This window comes from Amphiprion ocellaris, chromosome 9 (assembly GCF_022539595.1).
Source record: "Amphiprion ocellaris isolate individual 3 ecotype Okinawa chromosome 9, ASM2253959v1, whole genome shotgun sequence".
Taxonomy (NCBI): domain Eukaryota; kingdom Metazoa; phylum Chordata; class Actinopteri; family Pomacentridae; genus Amphiprion; species Amphiprion ocellaris.
In genome coordinates, this window is record NC_072774.1 from 30,324,878 (window position 1) to 30,345,879 (window position 21,002).

Genomic DNA, 21,002 nt, shown 5'->3' on the forward strand with positions numbered 1-21,002 from the left:
CATTAGAGAATACCTCTCCCATATCTGAAAAAAAAAATAACCTTCAGGTTCACTACTAAGGTGTTTTACACAGTTTTTGTGTGTGTGCTTCAGTTCATATTAGTTCTTTTTGGGAAATGAGCTTTTCCGTTTTTTAGAGTTAGGTGACAACATGACATCTTTGTTCAGTCTGAAGCTGCAGCTAGGATTAGCGTAGCTTAGCATAAAGACTGGAAGGCTCATTCCAGAATTGCAAACTACCAAAGGCTTGATTGGCTGTTATTTTGGATAACTGCTTGATGATGTTTATTCCAGCGCTTCATGTGATTCACTGTTTTCTTCTTCTTCTACCAGATAAAAAGGTTATGCTAACAGGGTTGTTGTGGGACACGTTCCATGCATAATAATTAGTTTAAATATTATATTGATTTAAAAAAAAGTCCCCACAGTTACAGGAGACATCAATGAAAAAAATAGTACCATAAAGGAAATTTAAATTTCATTTTAACTGTTTTATTTGAGATGCAATCAATTTGGTCATCGGGGGGTGGGACAAGAGAAAAACTGCATTTTAGGGGAACTCCAGACTTATTTGGTGTTTTTAAAGATATTATCAAACATTCTTTTCTCCTAGTTTTTTTTTTTTTTTTGTTTTTTTTTAGATTTGGTCTCAGGACAAGTACATTTACACAACAACTGCATGTTCTAGTATTTTGTACATGGATTATTTGAAATTTGATGGGTGGAACGTAAAATATCCTCCAATTCTGCAATGACCCAGAAGCAGAGGAAAACAACTAGCCTGGTTCTGGAAAACCACAACTGTGTTGGCTGAGTACCATCCTGTTTTTTATCCAGGTTAAACAGACAAGAATTGGTGAGCTTTACAAATGCTAGTAAATAGATATTTATTTGCTAGGAAGAGGGCAGGAAAGCTATTTCTTCCCATTTTACATTAAGCTAAGTTAGTTAGCTGCTTTCTGTGACTTTATGTCAAATAGACAGAAAAGAATGGTTTAAGATTTTTATTTTCATTAAACAGTGAAAAAAATCTCCCTAAATGCCAAATTGTCATTTAATTGTACAAACACTTGCACAACTGAGTAGTTCAACGCATGTAAACACTGAGCTTATGGAGTAGCTGCTGTTGCTGTCTGAAATATGAATTATAAAAAATCATGTTTCTGCTTCTGGCATTAACAGCCAGATTTGTACCCCACAGAGAATCTCATTATTCCCACAAACAGTAACACAATCTACTGAAGTTGTCGTGCCTATGAACTGTGAATCCAGAGGAAAACTTCAACAGTCTGTCTTCATTCCAAGCATGGACAAAATATTGAAGTTAAACTGCCATTTCCACAGTAGCAACAGAAGCGTGGCATGTCTGAAAAATGTCAGTAAATCTGACACAAAGTAACACATTTTTAAGCACCTCCACCTGCAGGTCTAGCTCTGTCTGAGTGAATATCTTCCCCAAACTGCTGCTGCTACTTATGTTTTCATGCTGCTTCACGGTTCCAATCCTGTGAGACGGGAATAGAACGTAATGTTTTAACAGGCTGCTGTGGGTCGTTTCTGACACCTCGCTGCTGTCAGAGCACAAGGAGTCAGAAATTGATTCTGCTTTAAAGATAATACCATGTATTATATATATTGTGTACTACATTTGTACAGCATGTAATACATATATACCTATCCCAGCCTGGACACAAATTAACCCAAATTAAATATCGGTATATAAAGCCATTACAGTGATCAGAATGTGGTGAAATGAAAGCATACTTGATGCATCTGATGTCTCTGAAGCACAGAAATTGATTCTGGCAGTATTCCCCAGATGAAAACAAGATTGGATGACCTTAATCTACAATTAGAAATTACAGTTGGAATCAAACAATAAACCAGGTTCTGCCAAAAAGCACAGGATTGTTAGGAAAAGTCTAAATTATGCTGATGTATGCAGATTGTCAGGGCTAGTTGAATGAATTTTTAACATGGACATCCAGTTTTTTAATATCTAATGCAGAGAGATTGAAGGGTTTTTTTCATGCTTTACACAGACAGAGAGTTGTGTATCATCAGCATAAAGGTGTTTTCACACCTACAATCACCAAGTGGGAATATACAATGAAAATAAAAAGGCTCCTAATATTGACCCCTGGGGTACTCCAGTATGACCCAAGAGGAGAAATGAAACATGGTTGTTAATGGAAAAAAGGCATTTTTTCAAGGCTATCTCAGAGAAGCCATCTAGTGCTAGACTCTATTAATCAGAATACAGTGTCAAAGGCTACAGCTGAAGTCCAGCAGTATGACAGCTGAGCATTCACCTTCATCAGCAGTCCTTCAGAGAATGGTTTTCCTTCAAAAGATGGTACAAATCAGTAAAATGTGCTTTTAGTGGCAAAAATATGAATCTTTTGATATTTCTTTGATATGCTTTTGCTTTTTTAATCATCCTCATGATATATGGCGTCTTTTCTGCACTGATTCTGAACTAATGGTGAAATGCCACAGCTGACCTAAAGCATTTGGTAGTGAAGTGCCCAATTAATTAATTATCATCTTCCCAGGCCTTTATAGTGTGGACTTTGTTCCCCCTGACTCTCCCACTCCACTCCTCTCTCTTATATTCTGATTCAGTGCAGTGTTTTCACTGATGGTGACTTGCAGTGAACAGAGGAAAGTAAAAGGAGGTTGTGGAGAGGACTCAGTTTGTACTGCAGCACTGAGTTCACAGCGGGGGTATTTGAACACCCCAGAATGTGTCTCTAATGTCTAAGGGTGTGTGGGAGGTGGACTATCCTACCAACAGTGTGTGTCCAGAGTAATGAGCTGGATCAAGGATCTCCCATACAGCTGCCATCAGACCATTATCTACACTGAATCTGAGCAGCTGATTCACAGTGCTTCTCCTTTCTTATTACCTCCCATCTTCTACCCTAGGCCTCCTCTTTTCTATGTTCTTTAGAGGTTGCAGTGCCCTTGAGCATGCTCTTTAAGGATAAAAATACATTTCACAGTCCAGTTGTATGTGTGCAGGGATGTATTTTGCTTCAATGGGCAGAATGTACCCAGGATGGGATGCAGATAAACAGGCTTTCATCCTGGTATGCAGGTAAACAGCAGCAGCCTCTCCAGCAGCTCAAACATTAAAGGGGCATGTCTATAGCTGCGCTGCATATCAATAATGCAGGGAGGCTAGGGTTTCCTGCTGTTTTATTACTCCCTCTGACTGCTGAGTTCTGCCTCAGGATCCGACTTTGCTATAAAAAAAAGTGTTTCCCAACATACTGAGTCACCAGATACAAGGACCCCGTGGGAACATTTTGATAGTTTCAGAAAAGTTCTGAATAGCTGTACCACAGTTGGAATCTTCTCCTTAGACTGTAAAAGTAACACAGTAACATTTCTCATTCATACAGTATATGCAGCTGTTTGATGACTGTTTAACTTGTTTCATGTCTTGTCATAAAGTTTAGGTTCTAAAGAAATCTCTGCTCTGTGTTTGATGATAAAGTCATTGATGAATTTATAAAACTACCGCTCTTGGTTACTGCTGTCGCACTTATCACGTTGTTTGTTGTCATATTGCATTTTAACCGTAAACAGCTGAGTCTGACGATCTGGAATAAATATTACAGATATGATCAACGTCATTTTGACTAGTTGTAATTACACTGTGACTAGTCTGAACTTTTATCCAAGATTTTATCTAAGATATGTATAATGTTTTTCTGACTAATCAAAACACCATTCACAGACATCTGTTATTCTGTTTTGACTACTCAAAAATAATAATTGCAGATATCTCAGATGTTATTATGACTAGTTTCTTGTGCATGATGATGCTGCTCATGGGAGGTTTTCTATTGGAGATTTTTCCAGCAAAGCATTAGAACCGTGTTGTAGAAGTGATTGCAGTAGCTGTGGTGGATGAGACTGCTAGAAAATGCCATGAAATAGAGAGAGTTTGTGGTTCTGTTCATTACAGACTTGTGGTCAACATTTGCTAGAGTTTCAGCCTCAGGCTGCTCTGACATGGTGCTAAAACAGCTTGTCAAATATGGTTATGGTTGTAGCACCATATTAAGTTTGGAAAGCGAGCAACCTCCGCCTCCAACTTGCCATAGATTGTGACACACCTACAGACATTTACCATGTCACAACTCGAATTCAGCATATCTGTAATTACATTTTATCTTGTCATAAAACATATATATCTTCAGTCATAACTGTGACGAGTCAGAATTGAACTGTAAATATCTGAAACATGTGATTACATCACTCATAATTCATGGGCAGATATTCACACTTTACATTCTTAATGTCTGCAGGTGAACTTTAGCTGTTTGGAATGAGAAATCCCATCCAAACAAATGGTGAAAGTGACATCATGTGTCTATAGAATAGCATGTTGCTCACTGAAATGACAGGTGGATAGAAAAAAATGACATTGTGGAAAATCCAAAATATTCTTTTTTAAAAGGAAAAATTGAATTCTGTTTTTGTACAAGATATAGCCACTTTTGATATTATATTTTTCAAATGTTTTGCCATATAATGGTGTCATATGATGCAGATTTAGAGCTCAAAATCACGAGGAACATCGAGTTTCTGACCTCAGACAGACAAGACAAAACTAGCATCCTATTTTCTAGCTTACAGTTGTCAGCTTGAAGTCTGAAATGAACTTCTGTTGCCACTTTATAACAGCTGTAGCCAGCCAGCTAACAAAGCAGATGTTATTCTGTGAGTTTGTTGAAAACGCTTTGTAAGCAGCCATAAATATGACCTCCATGACTTCTTGCATGATACCATGGTAAAAGACTGATTAGTATAGGTTCATCCAAGACTAACTTTTGCCAGGAGTTGGTTCATGTTGAAGACATGAAAATAAAGTTTTTTCTCAGGAACTAGTCTTAGTATTTCAATTAAGAGGATGAAAGCAAAGACTGTGGTTTTATTCTAACAAAGCTCTATTTCGCTGCTTAGCATATAGTTTACATACTTGTTCATATTTTTAGACTTGCTTTAAATGTCACAAGGGAAAAGGCTGTTAGCAGGAGAATGTGTTTGAGAGTCTCATGCCTGGATACATGGTCAATGTAAGGATTGGTTCCTTAGTTTTGTTACATATGAAACCCCAGAAATGTGAATTGATGTTTTTGAGACTGTCAATAGGCTGCAGTTTCAAGACTTTGACAGCTTATTTCTCTCATTTGTCTTCTAGCACCATATGGACCTGTTAATAAACTTGATTTTCCCTGGAGGTGTCTTTAAAATGCGTACTTCATCAGGTGTTTTTCACTCACCTCTTCTTTTCAGCACGGCCTGTTTGGGTTTGCTTAAATAGTGCCTGTTGCCATGCAGACAGACTTCTGTGGACCCCCAGATGTTGACTGGGTTTTATTTATTTATTTCCTCCTGTTTTTTTTTTACTTGTCAGATTATTTGGTTGCTAACTCATGCAAACACTTGTCAGATACACCTGGGACGATGTCAGCTCAAGCTGTTTTCATCTGTGCATCAGACTGTGCCGCTCCTCTTTTAGATTTCTTTCAGTAGTTTTTAACCTCTTCTGTAAGAGTCCATCAGTTTGATCTGTAACCACATCATGTAACCAGATCATACATCAGATTTCTGTGAGGCAGAGCTGCAATGTTGCCCAAAGTACCAGGTAAGACTGGCATCGTTAGAAACACCTGGTCAGACTGTTTCGGAAATGCATATTCATTAGCAGGGGATGGTTGATGCTAATGTTTCAACTAAATCTCCCCTCTGTACTCCATTGTTTCATTCCCACCCTCCCTTCCTGTGAGTCCTCAGCTCTGGGCCGACCTTTTGTTGCACCCACACAGATGTCAGGGATTTTGTATTCAGACAGGGAGAACACAAAGCCTCATGGGAAGTGAACAGCTAATAATGTGACCAGTGGAACCGAGGCGAACAAAATGAATGTGCACAGCAGGAGAGGAGGTGTAATGGGGGAGATGTAGGTATGTTTTTCTGTTTGTTGGCTTTTCGGTCTGGGAGAGCATCAGCAGTTTAAGGACACACAAGGCAAGAGGAAGTACAATTAGTGTAATTAGGGGAGGATTGATCCGTGAACACAGCTGGCCAAAGCAGATCTTTTCACTGGGAGAACAGATTTATCGAAAGTGTGCTTTGGTGCTCAGCTGAATGATGAAGCTTCTGTTTGACATATGAAAATCACATGTAAGTAAATTAGCATGATTCAGTTGCAGGCATCATTATGTTTTCCATAAATTTCCATTACACTAACCAGGGGTTAAAGTCAGTCGAGCTACACCTATATATAGATATCCAAGTCGCACCCTTCAGTATCAAAACATCCCCAACTCAAGTACAAATCTTGAATGCAGCTTTTAGATTCACACTGAACACAGAAGGTTGCCTTCTGTCTTTGACTATATTAACCCTATAGAGCCCAGCTAGCGCAGGCGCTACGATTGTATATTCATTTTTGATTGTTGGTAGATTTGAAACCAGATCAAGATAGATCAGTCATTCGTTTTGCATATAAATCTGGGGAGTTACACTAACATTTCACACATTCACCACGTCTCAGAGCCCTTTTTTTGTTGCAGTGGTGGGTTTGAAAAATACACAATAAAACACATATAACAAAATTCTTTATAAACGAGACCATAGGATGTTGTGCAACTTTTTTACAAATATGACAGATACAGCTATGCAAATTCTGTATTTTGAAATATATGTGAAAAAAACAAAAGCAATTAAAATTTTTTTTAGGTCTATTGCACTTTTAAGCAATTTATTGTAGTGGTTAAGACATAAGTCAATACATATTATTAAAACTTGTGACATAAGGGTTATATTGTTATAAAGCAAATAAAAATGCTCCAAACATTACACTACAGTAGTGGCATTTAACTGCAAGTATGAACTAATGTATTTACTGAGGTAAGGGATCTCAAATAAGGCAAAAAAAAGGATTTATACTGAATCTCTAAGTTGTTGTGGATACTTTATCAATGCAAAAATATGTCTGTTTTCATGTCTGGCAGGAATGCCAGTGCTTCCTCAACTGTCAATTTATTAAAAACTAAAGAAATTAGAAACAGTGTTCTGCCACTGCAGTGTTTCTGTATCAGCCTGAATATTTAGGTGTTAAGTTGTCATCCTCTGGGGCTTCACAGTCTTTACAGAGGTGATTCTTTTACACCTTCAAATTAATTTAAAATGTTGCTTCATCCAACTGACAAAAAAGAATCTTAATGCTATTTTGAATTTGAGACATCTGACTTAGTTTTTAAAAACTTACATTTAGAAATTTAAGCTGTGACATTCCATCCAGACACAGTGTACACAGTTTCCCTGGACCTGATCTCTAATGAAGAAACCATCATGAGTACCATCTGTGAGCTCCAGCTTACTGGACAAGGCTCCCCCTCATTACAAATCCCACTTTAGCCCACAACACTAGCAAAACTTACAAAATAACATGGTAGCTTCCATTGTGCAAAAACTTCATCCACAAATCTACAGTTATGGCTGCCATTCAAATATTATTTTAACTGCCACGAACCAATCAGTAGCACAGTTAATGAAAGACTTATTTCAAGGAAAACTGTTGTGTATTCTGAATCCAGTGTTTGTGCTGTTGTTCACAGGATACCCAAAGGTTAAAATTAATTGCAGTGGATTATATATATTTAGGTGAACATTTTTGTAGCATAAAACATACCAACAAAAACTTGAGGATACCCGTGCCAAGCTGTGGTTTCATTACAAACACTTGAATATGAGTGAGGGGCTGCACAGTGGCTTGGTGGTTAGCACTGTCGCCTTGCAGTAGAAGATCCCCGGAATCTTTCTGCATGGAGCTTGCATGTTCTTCCTGTTCATGTGTGGGTTTTCTCTGGGTTCTCTGGCTTCCTCTCACAGTCCAAAAACATGCTGATTGGTGATTCTAAATTGTCTGTAGGTGTGAATGTGAGTGTGATTGTTTGTCTCTATATGTAGTCCTGTGATAGACTGTTACCTGTCCAGGTGTCCCCTGCCTTCATCCTCAGTCAGCTGGGATAGACTCCAGCCCCCTGTGACCCTAATGAGGATTAAGTGGTGTATAGATGATGGATGCATGGATGGAATGTGAGTGACGTCTCATGAGATGTTGGCAGATCTGACTGAATCGGGTAGATCCAACTTCAGTTTTCTCAAATACATAATTGATGTCGTTCATCATCCAATAGATAATGTGAAACTGGTTAAATGTGTGATTTTCTACACAGGAACTAAATAAAATGTCCCTAAAAGCCGATGCGTTGGTATGAAGACGGCACAGCGCTGCTATCTGTGTCCACCAGCAGAAGCAGCAGCATTGTACAGGATGCCAGCTTGCTCCTTAGATGTCACTTCCAGCCTCCGCAGTGTCTCGATCCCAGTGGCTTCCTCTTTGTTTGGCTGCCACACCACATTGGTGCTGTGCTACGCTGGGGCGCAGTGCAGTCTGGGTAATTTTTTCCCTCCCCCTGTATGCTGCTCGAGGGTGAGAGGAGCTATAAATACACACTGGTCCATTCATGTGTAGCTCAGCAAGGCATCACTCATGCAGCATGGCTTGGATCACACTCTCAAACACAGAACAGACCAATCCCCATGTTTACCAGGCACCTGTAGGAAATATGAGAATAGACAGAATGTAGCATAAATGCTCAACATAGAGCTTATACAAGTATTCGTTTTATGTGAGTGTTGAGCCGTGTTGAGGCTGGTATGACTCACATGCATCTGGCTTTGGCTGGATGACCCTGTTCAGTTTGCTGCTCTAAAGATGATTTTAAAGGAATTCCACTGCATCCTTGATACCACTGCAAATGCCTGTTGCCTAGGAAACCACCTTGGCATGTCCCCAGTGGTGCTTGTGCATTTGTAAAAACTAATCTACGAAAAAAGAAGAGGAGGATGTTGCGTGTGTGTCGTGCAGCAGGCTTCCATACATGCTGGAGCGTGTCCTGCGGTGCATGCATGTGTGCCAGGTTGCCTTCAGTTGCACTCGCTCTCAGCAGCTTTGATATCACTTACAGTTATCGATTCATTGAAGGGTGATAGTTGAAATCGGAGTCCTGTCGGCTGTGTTGCTGGGTGTGGCAGACGCCACAGGGCATCTTGATATGTATTCAGTGGCAGTTATCTGACACTATGCAGGATGGCAGAGCACATGTGAGTCCACACTGGGAGACGATTTCAATCAGTACTACGGATGCGTTTGCAGAATAAGTGTGGCTGATATATTAAAATCTACTTACAACATGCAATCATGATCAGATTGAAACATCTTTGTATACATGTTTGCAGGCTGCATATTTATGAGCTTTTCATCTTCAAACAAGTGTTCCTCTTCTGTATTTCCCTCCTCCTGTTTTATCATCACTGTGATGGATGTAAATATGTCAGATCTCCTGTCTGTGACGCTACGCTGCACAATGACGGCTCAGGTGCTGAGAGCAGGATGTGGCATTTGTCTGTAATAATATAATACATGTGTGGAATAGTGCAGAAGCTATTATCAACCTCATGTCTCAAATAACCTTGTGTAAGAGCAAAACATTCCCAAGGCTCTAAATGAAGGACACGAGCTGCACACTGATGGGTTGTACAGGGACTACAGTAGGAGAGAATGTTGGCCTCATGGTTGGATGCCATGAAAGACTTTGTAATGTTAGTCTACATATCTGCTAAACAGCAAAACTGAAATCAGTGTTCTCGAGTTTCATATAATACCAACAATGTGCAGCTTTGTGGCCGGTAGCAGTTGAGCTTCATCTGTGTCAGTGTGTCCATGTGCGCTACCACAGGTGTGCTGGAGTGGGCTGCCTGTGATTCTGAGGATGTAAGTGCAGACATGACTATTGCAGTAATCACCAGCTCTTACAGCTGTAAGGACTCACACTGCAACTGCTCTCGGCGGTTCAATAGCAGCACTTGTACATGCCAGCTCGTGCTGCTTCCAGATTGCCATCAGGCTTCTGTCAAGGCTAAATGTCATGTGGCTCCTTCTGCTGTTACCTGCAGTAGATCTGTTCAGACCGGCTCTGAAGTCGGTGTTTGTATTTGCTTTAATGTTGTTTTGTGTTCTGCACATTTATTCTCACTGTATAACAGAATTGATATACCAACACAGTGGTCATAACAGCTCTGAAGTTACTGGAACACTCCAACACCATGTGTTTTACAGCAGAGGACTGATGCCTCACAGCTCTCTGCTGCATGTATCAAAGGACTCTCAGCATTATCACAAAATTAAGAAATGAAAAGTTTAGGTTTCTTAGCTGCTAATCTTAGAGTGCAAACCACATAACCTTCATCATCATGGTTTGAATGCCAGATGGCAGATCTGAGTTGATACTAAAGTAACTGGATGAATTCTAATTTATTACTTCATGGTGGATGGTTAGTTGTTCGCTCACCTTCAGTTAATCTAAACCTGACTAATATGGAGATGTTTGGATTTCTGTCACCTGCATCTCATGAAAATTTGCACAGTTTAACTCTTTGAACCCTACAAAGTTTCAGAGTGCTTTTTGTTAATGTCACTTCACTGTTGGCTCATGTTTCACTGCATTATAAAGTCCTGATGCAGTTTTAATACCATAAGTCAAATAAAAAGACAACATGGAGGTTTAATTTTTTTGATTTTTTTTTTTTTTTTAAATATTGAATTAATATGTGCACTATTTTCCAAGTACCCACAGGTGCTACAATTACTGAAAATATTGGGGCTCTGCATACTATTGTTGTTGTAGTATTTACATGTAAACCTGTTTCCTACTTGATGTAAACACTGCCTGCAGTTCAGCCCAGAACTCTCTAAGTGTTTGTAGTGTGACTGTTGGTTACAGCTGAGTCATTCATGGCTTTTCAGTTCTGCTGGAGAGGCATGGAATCTGGTGAGAACAAACGGTTTGTTTTGGGGGGATTTTTAAATGAGTCTTGTAGAATAAAGTGATTTTGAAGCTTCTGTTTGGTGAAGAGGTTCAGAGGGAATGGTGTGCCAGGACTGTGCAGTTACAAAGATGCAGTGCAGAGAGGCTGGAGTACACAGACAGCACTGCAATGAAATGATTTATAATCCAAACTGATGTATATTTCAACAAATTCAGTAAATAATTATAAGTCAGGGTGACTGTGTCCTGGCACTGCACCATGTCCACACTAGGCCCTCTGAGTCTCTGTTTCTTACTCACATTCACTCACATGAATAATTGAGCAGGAAGGTGGGGGAGCCGGTGAGTCAGGAGTTCCTGCTGAATTGTTGCTCAGCATCTCAATCAGAACTGAGACTCTCTGCATGCTTCTCTCCTGCTGCATGATTAGGATTCTGTTTTCGCTGCTGGAAGATTCCCCAAGACATTTTTTTTTAGCAAATGTTCAAACAAACTAATCTGAGGTCGCAGTTAGACGCATTTACCGAAGGAGTGAGTTCATGATAGGTATGTTGTCATTAGGATACAGAAGATTTGAGGCCTTTATTTATGGAGATGGTAGATCCAATAGAAACACCCATCCTCACAAATACAGAGAGAGAGACAGGCAGAGAGAGAAACAGACAGACAGAAATGAAAGCGTAGGATGATGCAGGCTGCTGACTCATCAGCCCTGTAGGGATTATCCTTCACACTTTGTGCCTGTGCAGCTATGGGTGTGTTCATGTGTGTGTGTGTTCGTGGCCTTACTACTAAAGAGGACATGAGCAGCCATCATTACTGCATGATGAAAGCATGATAGTGGAGGCAGAAGAGCCAGCTGACTTGTAGAATCACAGTCAAAGGCAAAGTGACCTTGGATGGATTTTCATTCATTTTCCTTCCCGGCTACTCCTACTGTGGGTTACACGTGTTGATTTATTCATGGAAATAGAAACATACATTATGAACCTAGAAGAATATTTATTGTTTAGTCAGAGGAAGTGCTGAAAAATACAACACTTGTGGTTTATTGCACAGAGACGGGCAGATTCAACGTGGTTGTTTGAAGATGTAACTTTTTTATTTGACTTTTATTTTACCAGGTAAAAATGTTGCACACATGACCTGGCCAAGAAGCGCCAGCAGGAACACATACACATGTAACCCACAGACACAAACAGACATATAAACATAGCATAGAGCTAAAATAAACAGGTCAACAAGTAAGAAGCATGGAAGCATATACATGTGAGTGAAAAAAATGTGCATGAAGTGTAGGAAATTGTGTGAGTCTGTATATATATGGATGCATGTAAGTAAAATCCAAAGTGATCAGCAGGAACAACAGTCAACAATCTGTTGGAGTTTAAGCTTGAAGGTGGTGAATGGAGTCAAAGTTGCAAAATGCAGGCGTTATGTAAGGAGTTAGCTGCTAGGTGTTTTGCCTAGAATTGACTTGATTTATGAAGGGAAGGCCATCTCACCAATTTATAGAGATCACAGTGGTGAGTGTGGAAGGGTGCGTTAGTGATAAAGCAGATGGCTGAGTGATAAAGAGTGTCCAGTTTTTTGAGGATGGTACTTGTAACAACTGTGGAAAGAAAAAAATGTTGCCTACAGCTCAGTTATTTAGTATCTTCATACTAAAGTAAATTTCTTGCCATGTCAGGGATATTTAATAAATCTAGTATATAGAATCCTAACAAGCTGAATGGACTGAGTTTGAATCTATATACAACAAAAATCGTTCACAGTTTAGAAAAATTCAAAGCAGTTTGGGCATCAAAACTGTTATGAGGTTATGTTAGCTTTTGTGCCAAGCTGCATGTACTGTATTTACATTATATGTGTCTTTTTCAGCACATGTTTGTCTCCAGCAGTTATCATGATTTTTAGGACTGCTTAAAATCTTAAAGTTGGGTGCAGATCATCTCTGTTTTGAGCTCTAGTATGTATGGAAGCAAACTGCATTCACACAGATAAAATATTAGACATCGTATTAAATTTAATTTTGCCTTTCCATCTCATACTCTTGAGAAAAGTTGATCTAATTGTGATATAATGCACAACAGACTAATGGTCAGTAGTTGGAGCACATCATAAATTACCATGTTTTAAAATATATTCAGTAGCACACTGATTCATTGATAACCTTTGATATATCCATTGACCAAAAGATACTGTAAAAAAATATCAAAGTGTGACATATTTTAAAGAAAAACTACTTTTCTTGATATTTAAGCTCCTATTCATTACATTAAATCAAGAAGCACCTTCACCCCTGTCCTAATAGCCCTGATTGATGACTGACTTAACTGATGAACTAATGAAAACTTAATTGAAACTTAATCAAATCTTCTCGTAATTTTGAGGTCTTTTCTCACAAAATTTAGTGTGTAAGTCGGAATTATGAGAGAAAGTTTTCGGAATTGTTCTTATTTCTTTTGTGAATTCAATGTGTTTCCATTCACATTTAAGATAAGATCCGTAAGGTTTACTAATATCAGGAGAAGTGACACCGACGGAGCAGCAGTACATACAAGCAATGCCAGCATCAGTTCTGAGGATTCTCTCTGATCTTTGGGTAGATATTGTAGTTGTCTCCAATATGGAGACAACTCTTCTGCTTAGTCACGTCACAATAGACAATATCTAATCTCCTGCAGCATATGCCTGTCTAAAGGCCATTATGACCTTAAAAATGGGAAAAGTAATTTTTCCTTCACACCTAATGCAGCTTTGAAAACTCAAAGGTTTACCATTGCTTGTAATTGAGTTGGTAGAATAAGACTGGCGTTCCTGTTTTTCATAAACACAACCTGAGAGAAAACCATAAGTAGCAATACTTTCTATTTTTTGCCCCATCAGTGGAATAATCATTGAAGAAGAAAATGTCAAAGCAACTCACATCAACTAAAAAAATTACAGAAAAGACGTGAACCGTACAGTGAGATGATCTGGTGGGTCTGATGGGGCATTTGACAGCCATGGTGTCTATCCACTGGCCTCCATAGAGGGAATGGTCACTGCAAATCAATATGAAGTTGTTCCAGGAGCACAGTGCCTCCATCCATGGATCATAAAACTCACTGTGTGATTTCATGAGTCTGAAAATAATCTGAATCATATGCTGCAGACTTCTCAGTCACTGGATGTTAACCCAGTTGAACACTTATTGGTGATTTTGGACCAAGATGTTAGACAATTCTCTCAATCCTGATCATCAAATGAGGAAATATCCTGTTATGTTTTAGCACATTATTTTACTGTGTAGTGTTATGGATAGCAACATAGCAGAATCACAGTTACATTGATAAGATTTAGGAATTTCAGGAAGTGGGTCCAAATTTTATACATATCTCTGCAGTATCTTGTTTAATATGTGCTTAAGAAATGCTTTAACTTTGAATGAGATCTTGCTTTCACTGGACAAAACAGAACAAGTATGTACTTCCAATCAGAAGTACTAGATTTGTTCCTCATATACATATCAGTACTTTACACATTTGTTGCAACAAAGTCTGAATGTTTGTAAGTAACAATTTGGATGTTTGTCCAAATATCAGATGTGTCTTTTGTATTTGTAAAGCCCTGCTTTAATCGTCTTTCCAACTTCATTTGTTGACTATTGTTCTGATTAACTGTAAATCCTGGAACCCACAGTTTATTTTTTGACTAAAGTTAAAACTGTCCACTCCTGTGAGCTTTGCACTGGCACCCACGGGATCCTAACCCCAGGGCCACCCAGCATCTACTGTCATTTTTACCAAATGTTACCCAAACAGCATCAAACAATGCATTTTTTGGAAACTATATTTAGTTGCATACTAATGCACCTTTGGTTACTTTATTGAGTATTAACAGGATTCCAGGAAGTCACAGCTGTCAGCCAGGAAACAGTGTGGCATGTATCCATCTGCAAAACTGCAATTTGTAAATAGATTTAATTTTTTTGCTTCAGTTTTGTATTAAACTAACAAGGAATGACCATTATTGAGCTTTAGCGTGCTTTTCAGAATCAAAAATAGCTTATACCAACACTACAGAAGTGTTCAAAACGGTTCTTTATTAGAGTTTTTAGAAACTTTTAATTTGTAGTAAAATTATATAATGCCAAACTCCCCATCGCTCATTGCTCCAGTTCATAATTACTAGTGGCTGATTGCTCCATGACTGATCTGTACTATGTATAAGGTGTACTGGCATTTAGTCAATATTAAGCTGGTGAGGAAAATTCAATAGACACCTCTCTGCTGTCTCCCCGTCTGCTGGCTGTAAATGTGCAGACATGGATATGACACCATTCGTGAATCACAGGCCTCGCTCTGCTGAATCAAGGCTTTCGAAATGATGCTGGTCATGTTTTCTCTCCTTCTCCGTCCGTCACTCTGTGTACACACCTACTTATCTTATTCCTCCCACTGTCTCTGGGGATCTGCCCTGAGGTTTACTTGGAGGACAGCTCTCTATCTGCCAGAGAATAGATTCTATTCACACACTTTACTGCTATCACTTAGAGGCTGATAAACAGGAGGAAGGAAGAGCATATGTACACTATCGTTCAAAAGTTTGGGGTCACCCAGGCAATCTCGTGTTTTCCATGAAAACTCACACTTTTATCCATGTGCTAACATAACTGCACAAGGGTTTTCTAATCATCAATGAGCCGTTCAACACCATTAGCTAACACAATGTAGCATTAGAACACAGGAGTGATGGTTGCTGGAAATGTTCCTCTGTACCCCTATGGCAGACCTGGGCATCGTACGGCCCGCGGGCCACATGACCCTGACTGGCCCGTATGAGGTCACTGGAAAATATTAAAAGTCAATGCAAATATATATCATCACAATACATGCCAGCGATACGCCTGCACTGCTTTTATTTTGAAAGATCTGCTAAGTTACCGTTTTTTCGCGCGTGACCTTAGGCCATAAGGTCACGCGCGACCTTACGTTTTTTAGTGCGTGCTGTCCATACTTAGCATAAATTTTATGCGCTGATTGGTTTGTTGGTCAGCTTCAGCCCGGGAAGCTAACGGCAAAAAAAGAAAGATTGATTCCGAATGCAGAGTTTTTAACAAGGCATGGACTTCCAAGTATTTTTTCACTGAAGTCAGAGGTAAATCTGTGCCTAGTTTGTGGAGAACAGATCGCGGTGCTCAAGGATTATAATCTGAATCGACATTACGAGACCAAACATGGCGGAGAAGTACAAACATTTGACTGATGCAGAGTGGGGAGGATATCTGAAGGTTTGCTAGCTAAACTGCTAAAGCAGCAAGGATTTTTTTTTTTTTTTTACCAAAGCTCACACATAAAGGGATGTCAGTAAGCCATTCTCTGATGGACCGTTTGTCAAAGAATGTCTGGTGGACTCTGCAGCGCTTATATGTCCGGAGAAAAAAAAAGGAGCGTTAGTTAATGTGCCCCTTAGGAGGCGAACCGTAAGGAAGCGGGTGGAGAGCATCGCCGAAAATCTGGAGCTTCAGCTGCGCAACAAAGTGAACGATTTTGACGTTTTCTCCTTGGCTCTGAACGAGAGCTGTGATGTCCGTGACACAGCCCAGGTACTCATCTTTGTAAGTGGACTAACGAAAACCTTTGAGATGACGGAGGAGCTGGCAGCTGTGCAGCCAATGAAAGGAACCACGACGGTGAGTGATTTGTTCACTGAGGTAAAGACATGCATGAACAAGCTGGGACTAAAATGGGAGAGTTTGGTTGGTGTTACAACTGATGGCTGTCCAAATTTGACAGGGAAAAATGTTGGACTTTTGAAACGGATGCAAGATAGAGTGACTGAAATAAACCCAGAGCAGAAACTGACATTTTTGCATTGTATTATACATCAGGAGGTGCTGTGTAAGTCAGTGCTAAAAATCAACCACGTGACTGATGTAACTAAAGTAGTTAACTTCATCAGGGCAGGAGCATTGAATTACAGACAGTTTGTTGTCTTTTTGGAGGAGATGAGAGTGAACATGGTGACCTTGATTACAAAACAGCTGTCAGATGGATCAGCCTTGACAAGGTGCTTAAACGAGTTTGGGATCTGAGAGCAGAGATTCAAGAGTTTTGTGAGAAGAAAGGCAGGGACATCACTGAGCTCTCAGATGCAGACTGGATGGCAGACCTTGCTTTTGCTGTTGATGTGACTGCACTAATGAATGAACTAAATACCAAGCTGCAAGGCGAGGGCCTCTTTGCACATGAAATGTACAGCCTGGTGACCACTTTTATGAGAAAGCTGAAGTTTCTCTCAAGCCAGTTGGAGGGCAACATTCTCACCTATATGCCCACACTGAAGGAAGTCACACCATCAAAAATATCTACAACTCAACAGGCAGCAGTCATAGTTTGAATGAAAAAACTAAATATTTCATTAAATAGTTGTGCTCTGTGTTCCACATTTTCATTGCACCACTGTAATGTTTCATTTATTGTTTTTATTGAGATATATATTGAGCAGAGCTGTAAGTGTATTGGTCCGGCCCTTAACAACCGTCAAAGTTTCTCATGTGGCCCCGTGTGAAATTAATTGCCCACCCCTGCCGTATGGAGATATTCCATTAAAAATCAGCTGTTTCCAGCTAGAATAGTCATTTACCACATTAACAGTGTCTACACTGGATTTATCATTCATTTCATGTTGTCTTCATTGAAAAAAAACTGCTTTTCTTTCAAAAATAAGGACATTTCTAAGTGACAGCAGTGTATATAGATAGATCTCATTTATTGGGTACAAACAAGGTGTTCTAAACTTTAAGTAGACTTCCCTCTTTAACAACATAGTGTTCTGGGAGCAAACACTTAATCTTAAAGGGAATTATAGCTGTTGGTTAACATAAATTTGGGTTAAAGGTGTTTGCTGTAATAAATTAGAGCTGCTATCATGATAAAGCCTGAGAATTAAAGCTACATTAATTAACTTTGTGACCACTTTTCGGGCAGTTGAACAAACCATTTAACTGTCACTAAATTGAATAACGACCCAAGTGATAGCCAGCCGACATGAAGAGACATTCACACTGATTTGGAGTCATGTTTCTATCCAGTAACCACTATATGCTGCTTTTTTAAAAAAAAAAATGTATTGAAAACAGCATCTTTTTTCTTGGAAATATAATTAATAAGAGTTAAGTTTTGACCATAATAGCCAGACAATGAGCTCAAAGACTGGGAGCCTGTACTACAGAACAAGTTCAACTTACCTGGACTATCTACTATTATCTACTAAGCCTCAGTCGTCTTAAGTGTTCAACAGTTTCTGAATCCAGCTTTGAGTGCATTAAATTAAGTATGCTGGCACCAGATTGCAAACATGGATGGGTCTAGAGTGCATACTTCTCACATAATCCTAGACCAATTATGAGTTTAAAAAAAAATAATCAGAAAAGCTGGCAAAAACTGCTAACTATGTGAACATACAGTATAAGCTGTCAGGCTTATTAGTATCACTGCACCATCATTAAGGTACAAGTAGATCTGCCTATAAATACAATTATGCATTACATTACATGATCAATTTAGGTTTCTTATGACATGTAGGACAATTTTAGCCTTATTATTTCAGCTGCAACCCTGGTGCTGTTAAACAGTCGTGGAGCAAGTAAAGAACAAATATTAAAACATTATTCAAACTGGTAAGTAGACTTATGTCAAATCTTAGAAGGTCAACAAGTACAAGGCTTTAGTGATTTAATCAAGCTCTGTTTAGGATAATATTGCAATTCAAAGGCTTCTAAAAATCAAATGACCCTGAAATTGCTTGCAGTTAACGGGAAAAAAATAAAGAAGACTGAAGATACAATTTATAATTCTCCTGTCTACGCTCATCAGGAAAAGAAAATGGTTTAGACCTATTCTAAAAACTCCTGCACCATCAGTGACCCTCTCTCTCTCTCCAGGCACAAAGCTTCATGGGATCTTCTAGCAGTGGTGAAGGCATTTAATTGATCATTCTGACGTATTTTTATTCATGTTGATCAGTTATCTCAAACATATCCCGTGCAGGGGCAGGTTCTGTTATGTATATAGTTTTGTTAGAGACACTAGTAGCAGCAGAAATGGCATAATGTTCCTTTAAACTGTGATTTTAGTGTAGTCAGCTCTACAGAGTGAGGGGAACTGTAGTTTGTCATTCTGGATAAACCCACTGACAACAAACATATTTATCTGATTTAATGCTGAAATAGAAATATTGATTTGTTCTGCTTTAAACATAAATCAATATTTTTATTTTAACATCAAAACACAAATATTGATTTGCCCTGTTTTAAATACCTAGACCTGACTTATAATTCACATAAAATGACTCTGCCCCAAACATTTTGCCAAGGTTTCCTCCATGAAGCTAATTGTAAGGAAACCAGAGTGCTTAAGCTTTTTGAAATATGGTAAAACGATGCACTTCCATTATGACGGCCTGAAATACAAGCACGTACCTTCAGATTCCTTCAACAACGATGTTGCCGTGATCTTCAAAGAAAAGTATCAGCATGGATTACTGCAGGCGATAATCTATCAGTGCTAGATTGATTATTTTGATATTATTAACCAAGTATTTTTAAGGGTTGATGTGTTCTTTTTGCTTCTCATTTGCATGTTTGATTTTCATTGCAATCTTGTCTTCCTTTTTGGTTCTTCTCTCTCTCTGGGTCTCTCTGCTGTGGAATATTCCACTGACTCTCTGCCTGCCTGTGCTGGTATTACTGAGTGGCTGCAGAAAACGAAACAAAGCAGCAGCCAGCGTGACTCACACCAGGCGATCGTGGCATAATGCGAAGCAATCGTCTAAATGCGTTTCAATATGACGGAAAGCAGCAGCTTCCTGAGCCTGTTCTGTTTCTACTAACTGGCTCCTCTGGCGTACACAGATAAGTCTACTACTTACAGAATGGATATTTGATTGGCAAAATGAGAGTTAATTCTTTAAACAGACAAGAGACTGCAAAATCCATTGAACAGTTCACTGAAATGCCTGTAGAAGGTGGTGTTCCATGATGATAATGTGGCTTGCTGATAAGACAAAGTGACAATTTCAAGCTACTATAGTAACATTTCTAAAATAGATTGATTACCACTGAACACAAGTGAAAAATCTCTCATTGCCTTTGCAGGGGTCTTTGTATTTGAGGAAACAGCTCAGGGGAAAACATACTGTGAGTTAAAGTGAAAATTAGGAATCAAGAGTGTGACTGTGAAATGTTGCAAATCCCAGATGCAGTATTATCGCATTATATTGCAGCACATTCCTATGTGTCATTTCTCACTTGCTGTCTTTCTCTACTAACCCTGCAGCTGTTTGTGTTGTCGTGACTTCAATGAATGGGTTTCTGCACTCTGTATTTGAGATGTGACTTTCACAAGCAAGTCAGTCGTCTGAACGACTCTTTTAAGTGAACGATGAGAACCGCTTTGCAGTTGCAAGCTGTTTGTATGTGCAAATTGCCCACGCTTTCTTCACCTGTGTGCCCTGTGAGTCTGAGTTGTCCACGCTGCCTTCACATAAACGACTAATGACATCTCTGAGTCTGAGTTGTCCACAGCAAGCTCCAATCACGTAAACGCAGGTCTATATGAGCAGCATACTTAGAGGAGGAGGAGTGTGAGTGTCACCTGAGTCCGACTGACTGGAGACTGGAGCCACATTTAGCGCTTTGTCAGGGAGGAGGAGATATTAGCGATGGAAAAAAACATCAAATAAGCCAGAATCAAAGGAAACATAGCAGCATTTGGATGCACTTTTCTGGGGACAACACACAAAGTAGAGAACAATGTAATATTTGTCAGAAACACATCTCTTTCAAGGCCGGGTCCACAAACAACTTACACTGACATATGTCATAGATACATACACATATATAAACAATAACAAAAACAATGTAAACCATACAATAACATTTTAACAATACAGGAAAAAATATAAAAATACTAAATAATAATATAAAAAGTTACCCCTGGTTGACTTAAAAAATAAATCTAACGAGCCAGTCTTTTGAACGTCTCTTTGACAGGAACGGCTCCTCAAGATCCGGCTCCCTTCAAAGAGCCATACATCCCA

General features: G+C 39.2%; 1 protein-coding gene across 9 annotated transcripts in view; it reads left to right on the forward strand.

The window, feature by feature from the left end:
• The window catches only part of snap91a (synaptosome associated protein 91a), a 65,505-nt gene that overhangs the window by 11,228 nt on the left and 33,275 nt on the right, over positions 1–21,002 (forward strand). The gene's annotated exons all lie outside the window — the stretch shown is intronic.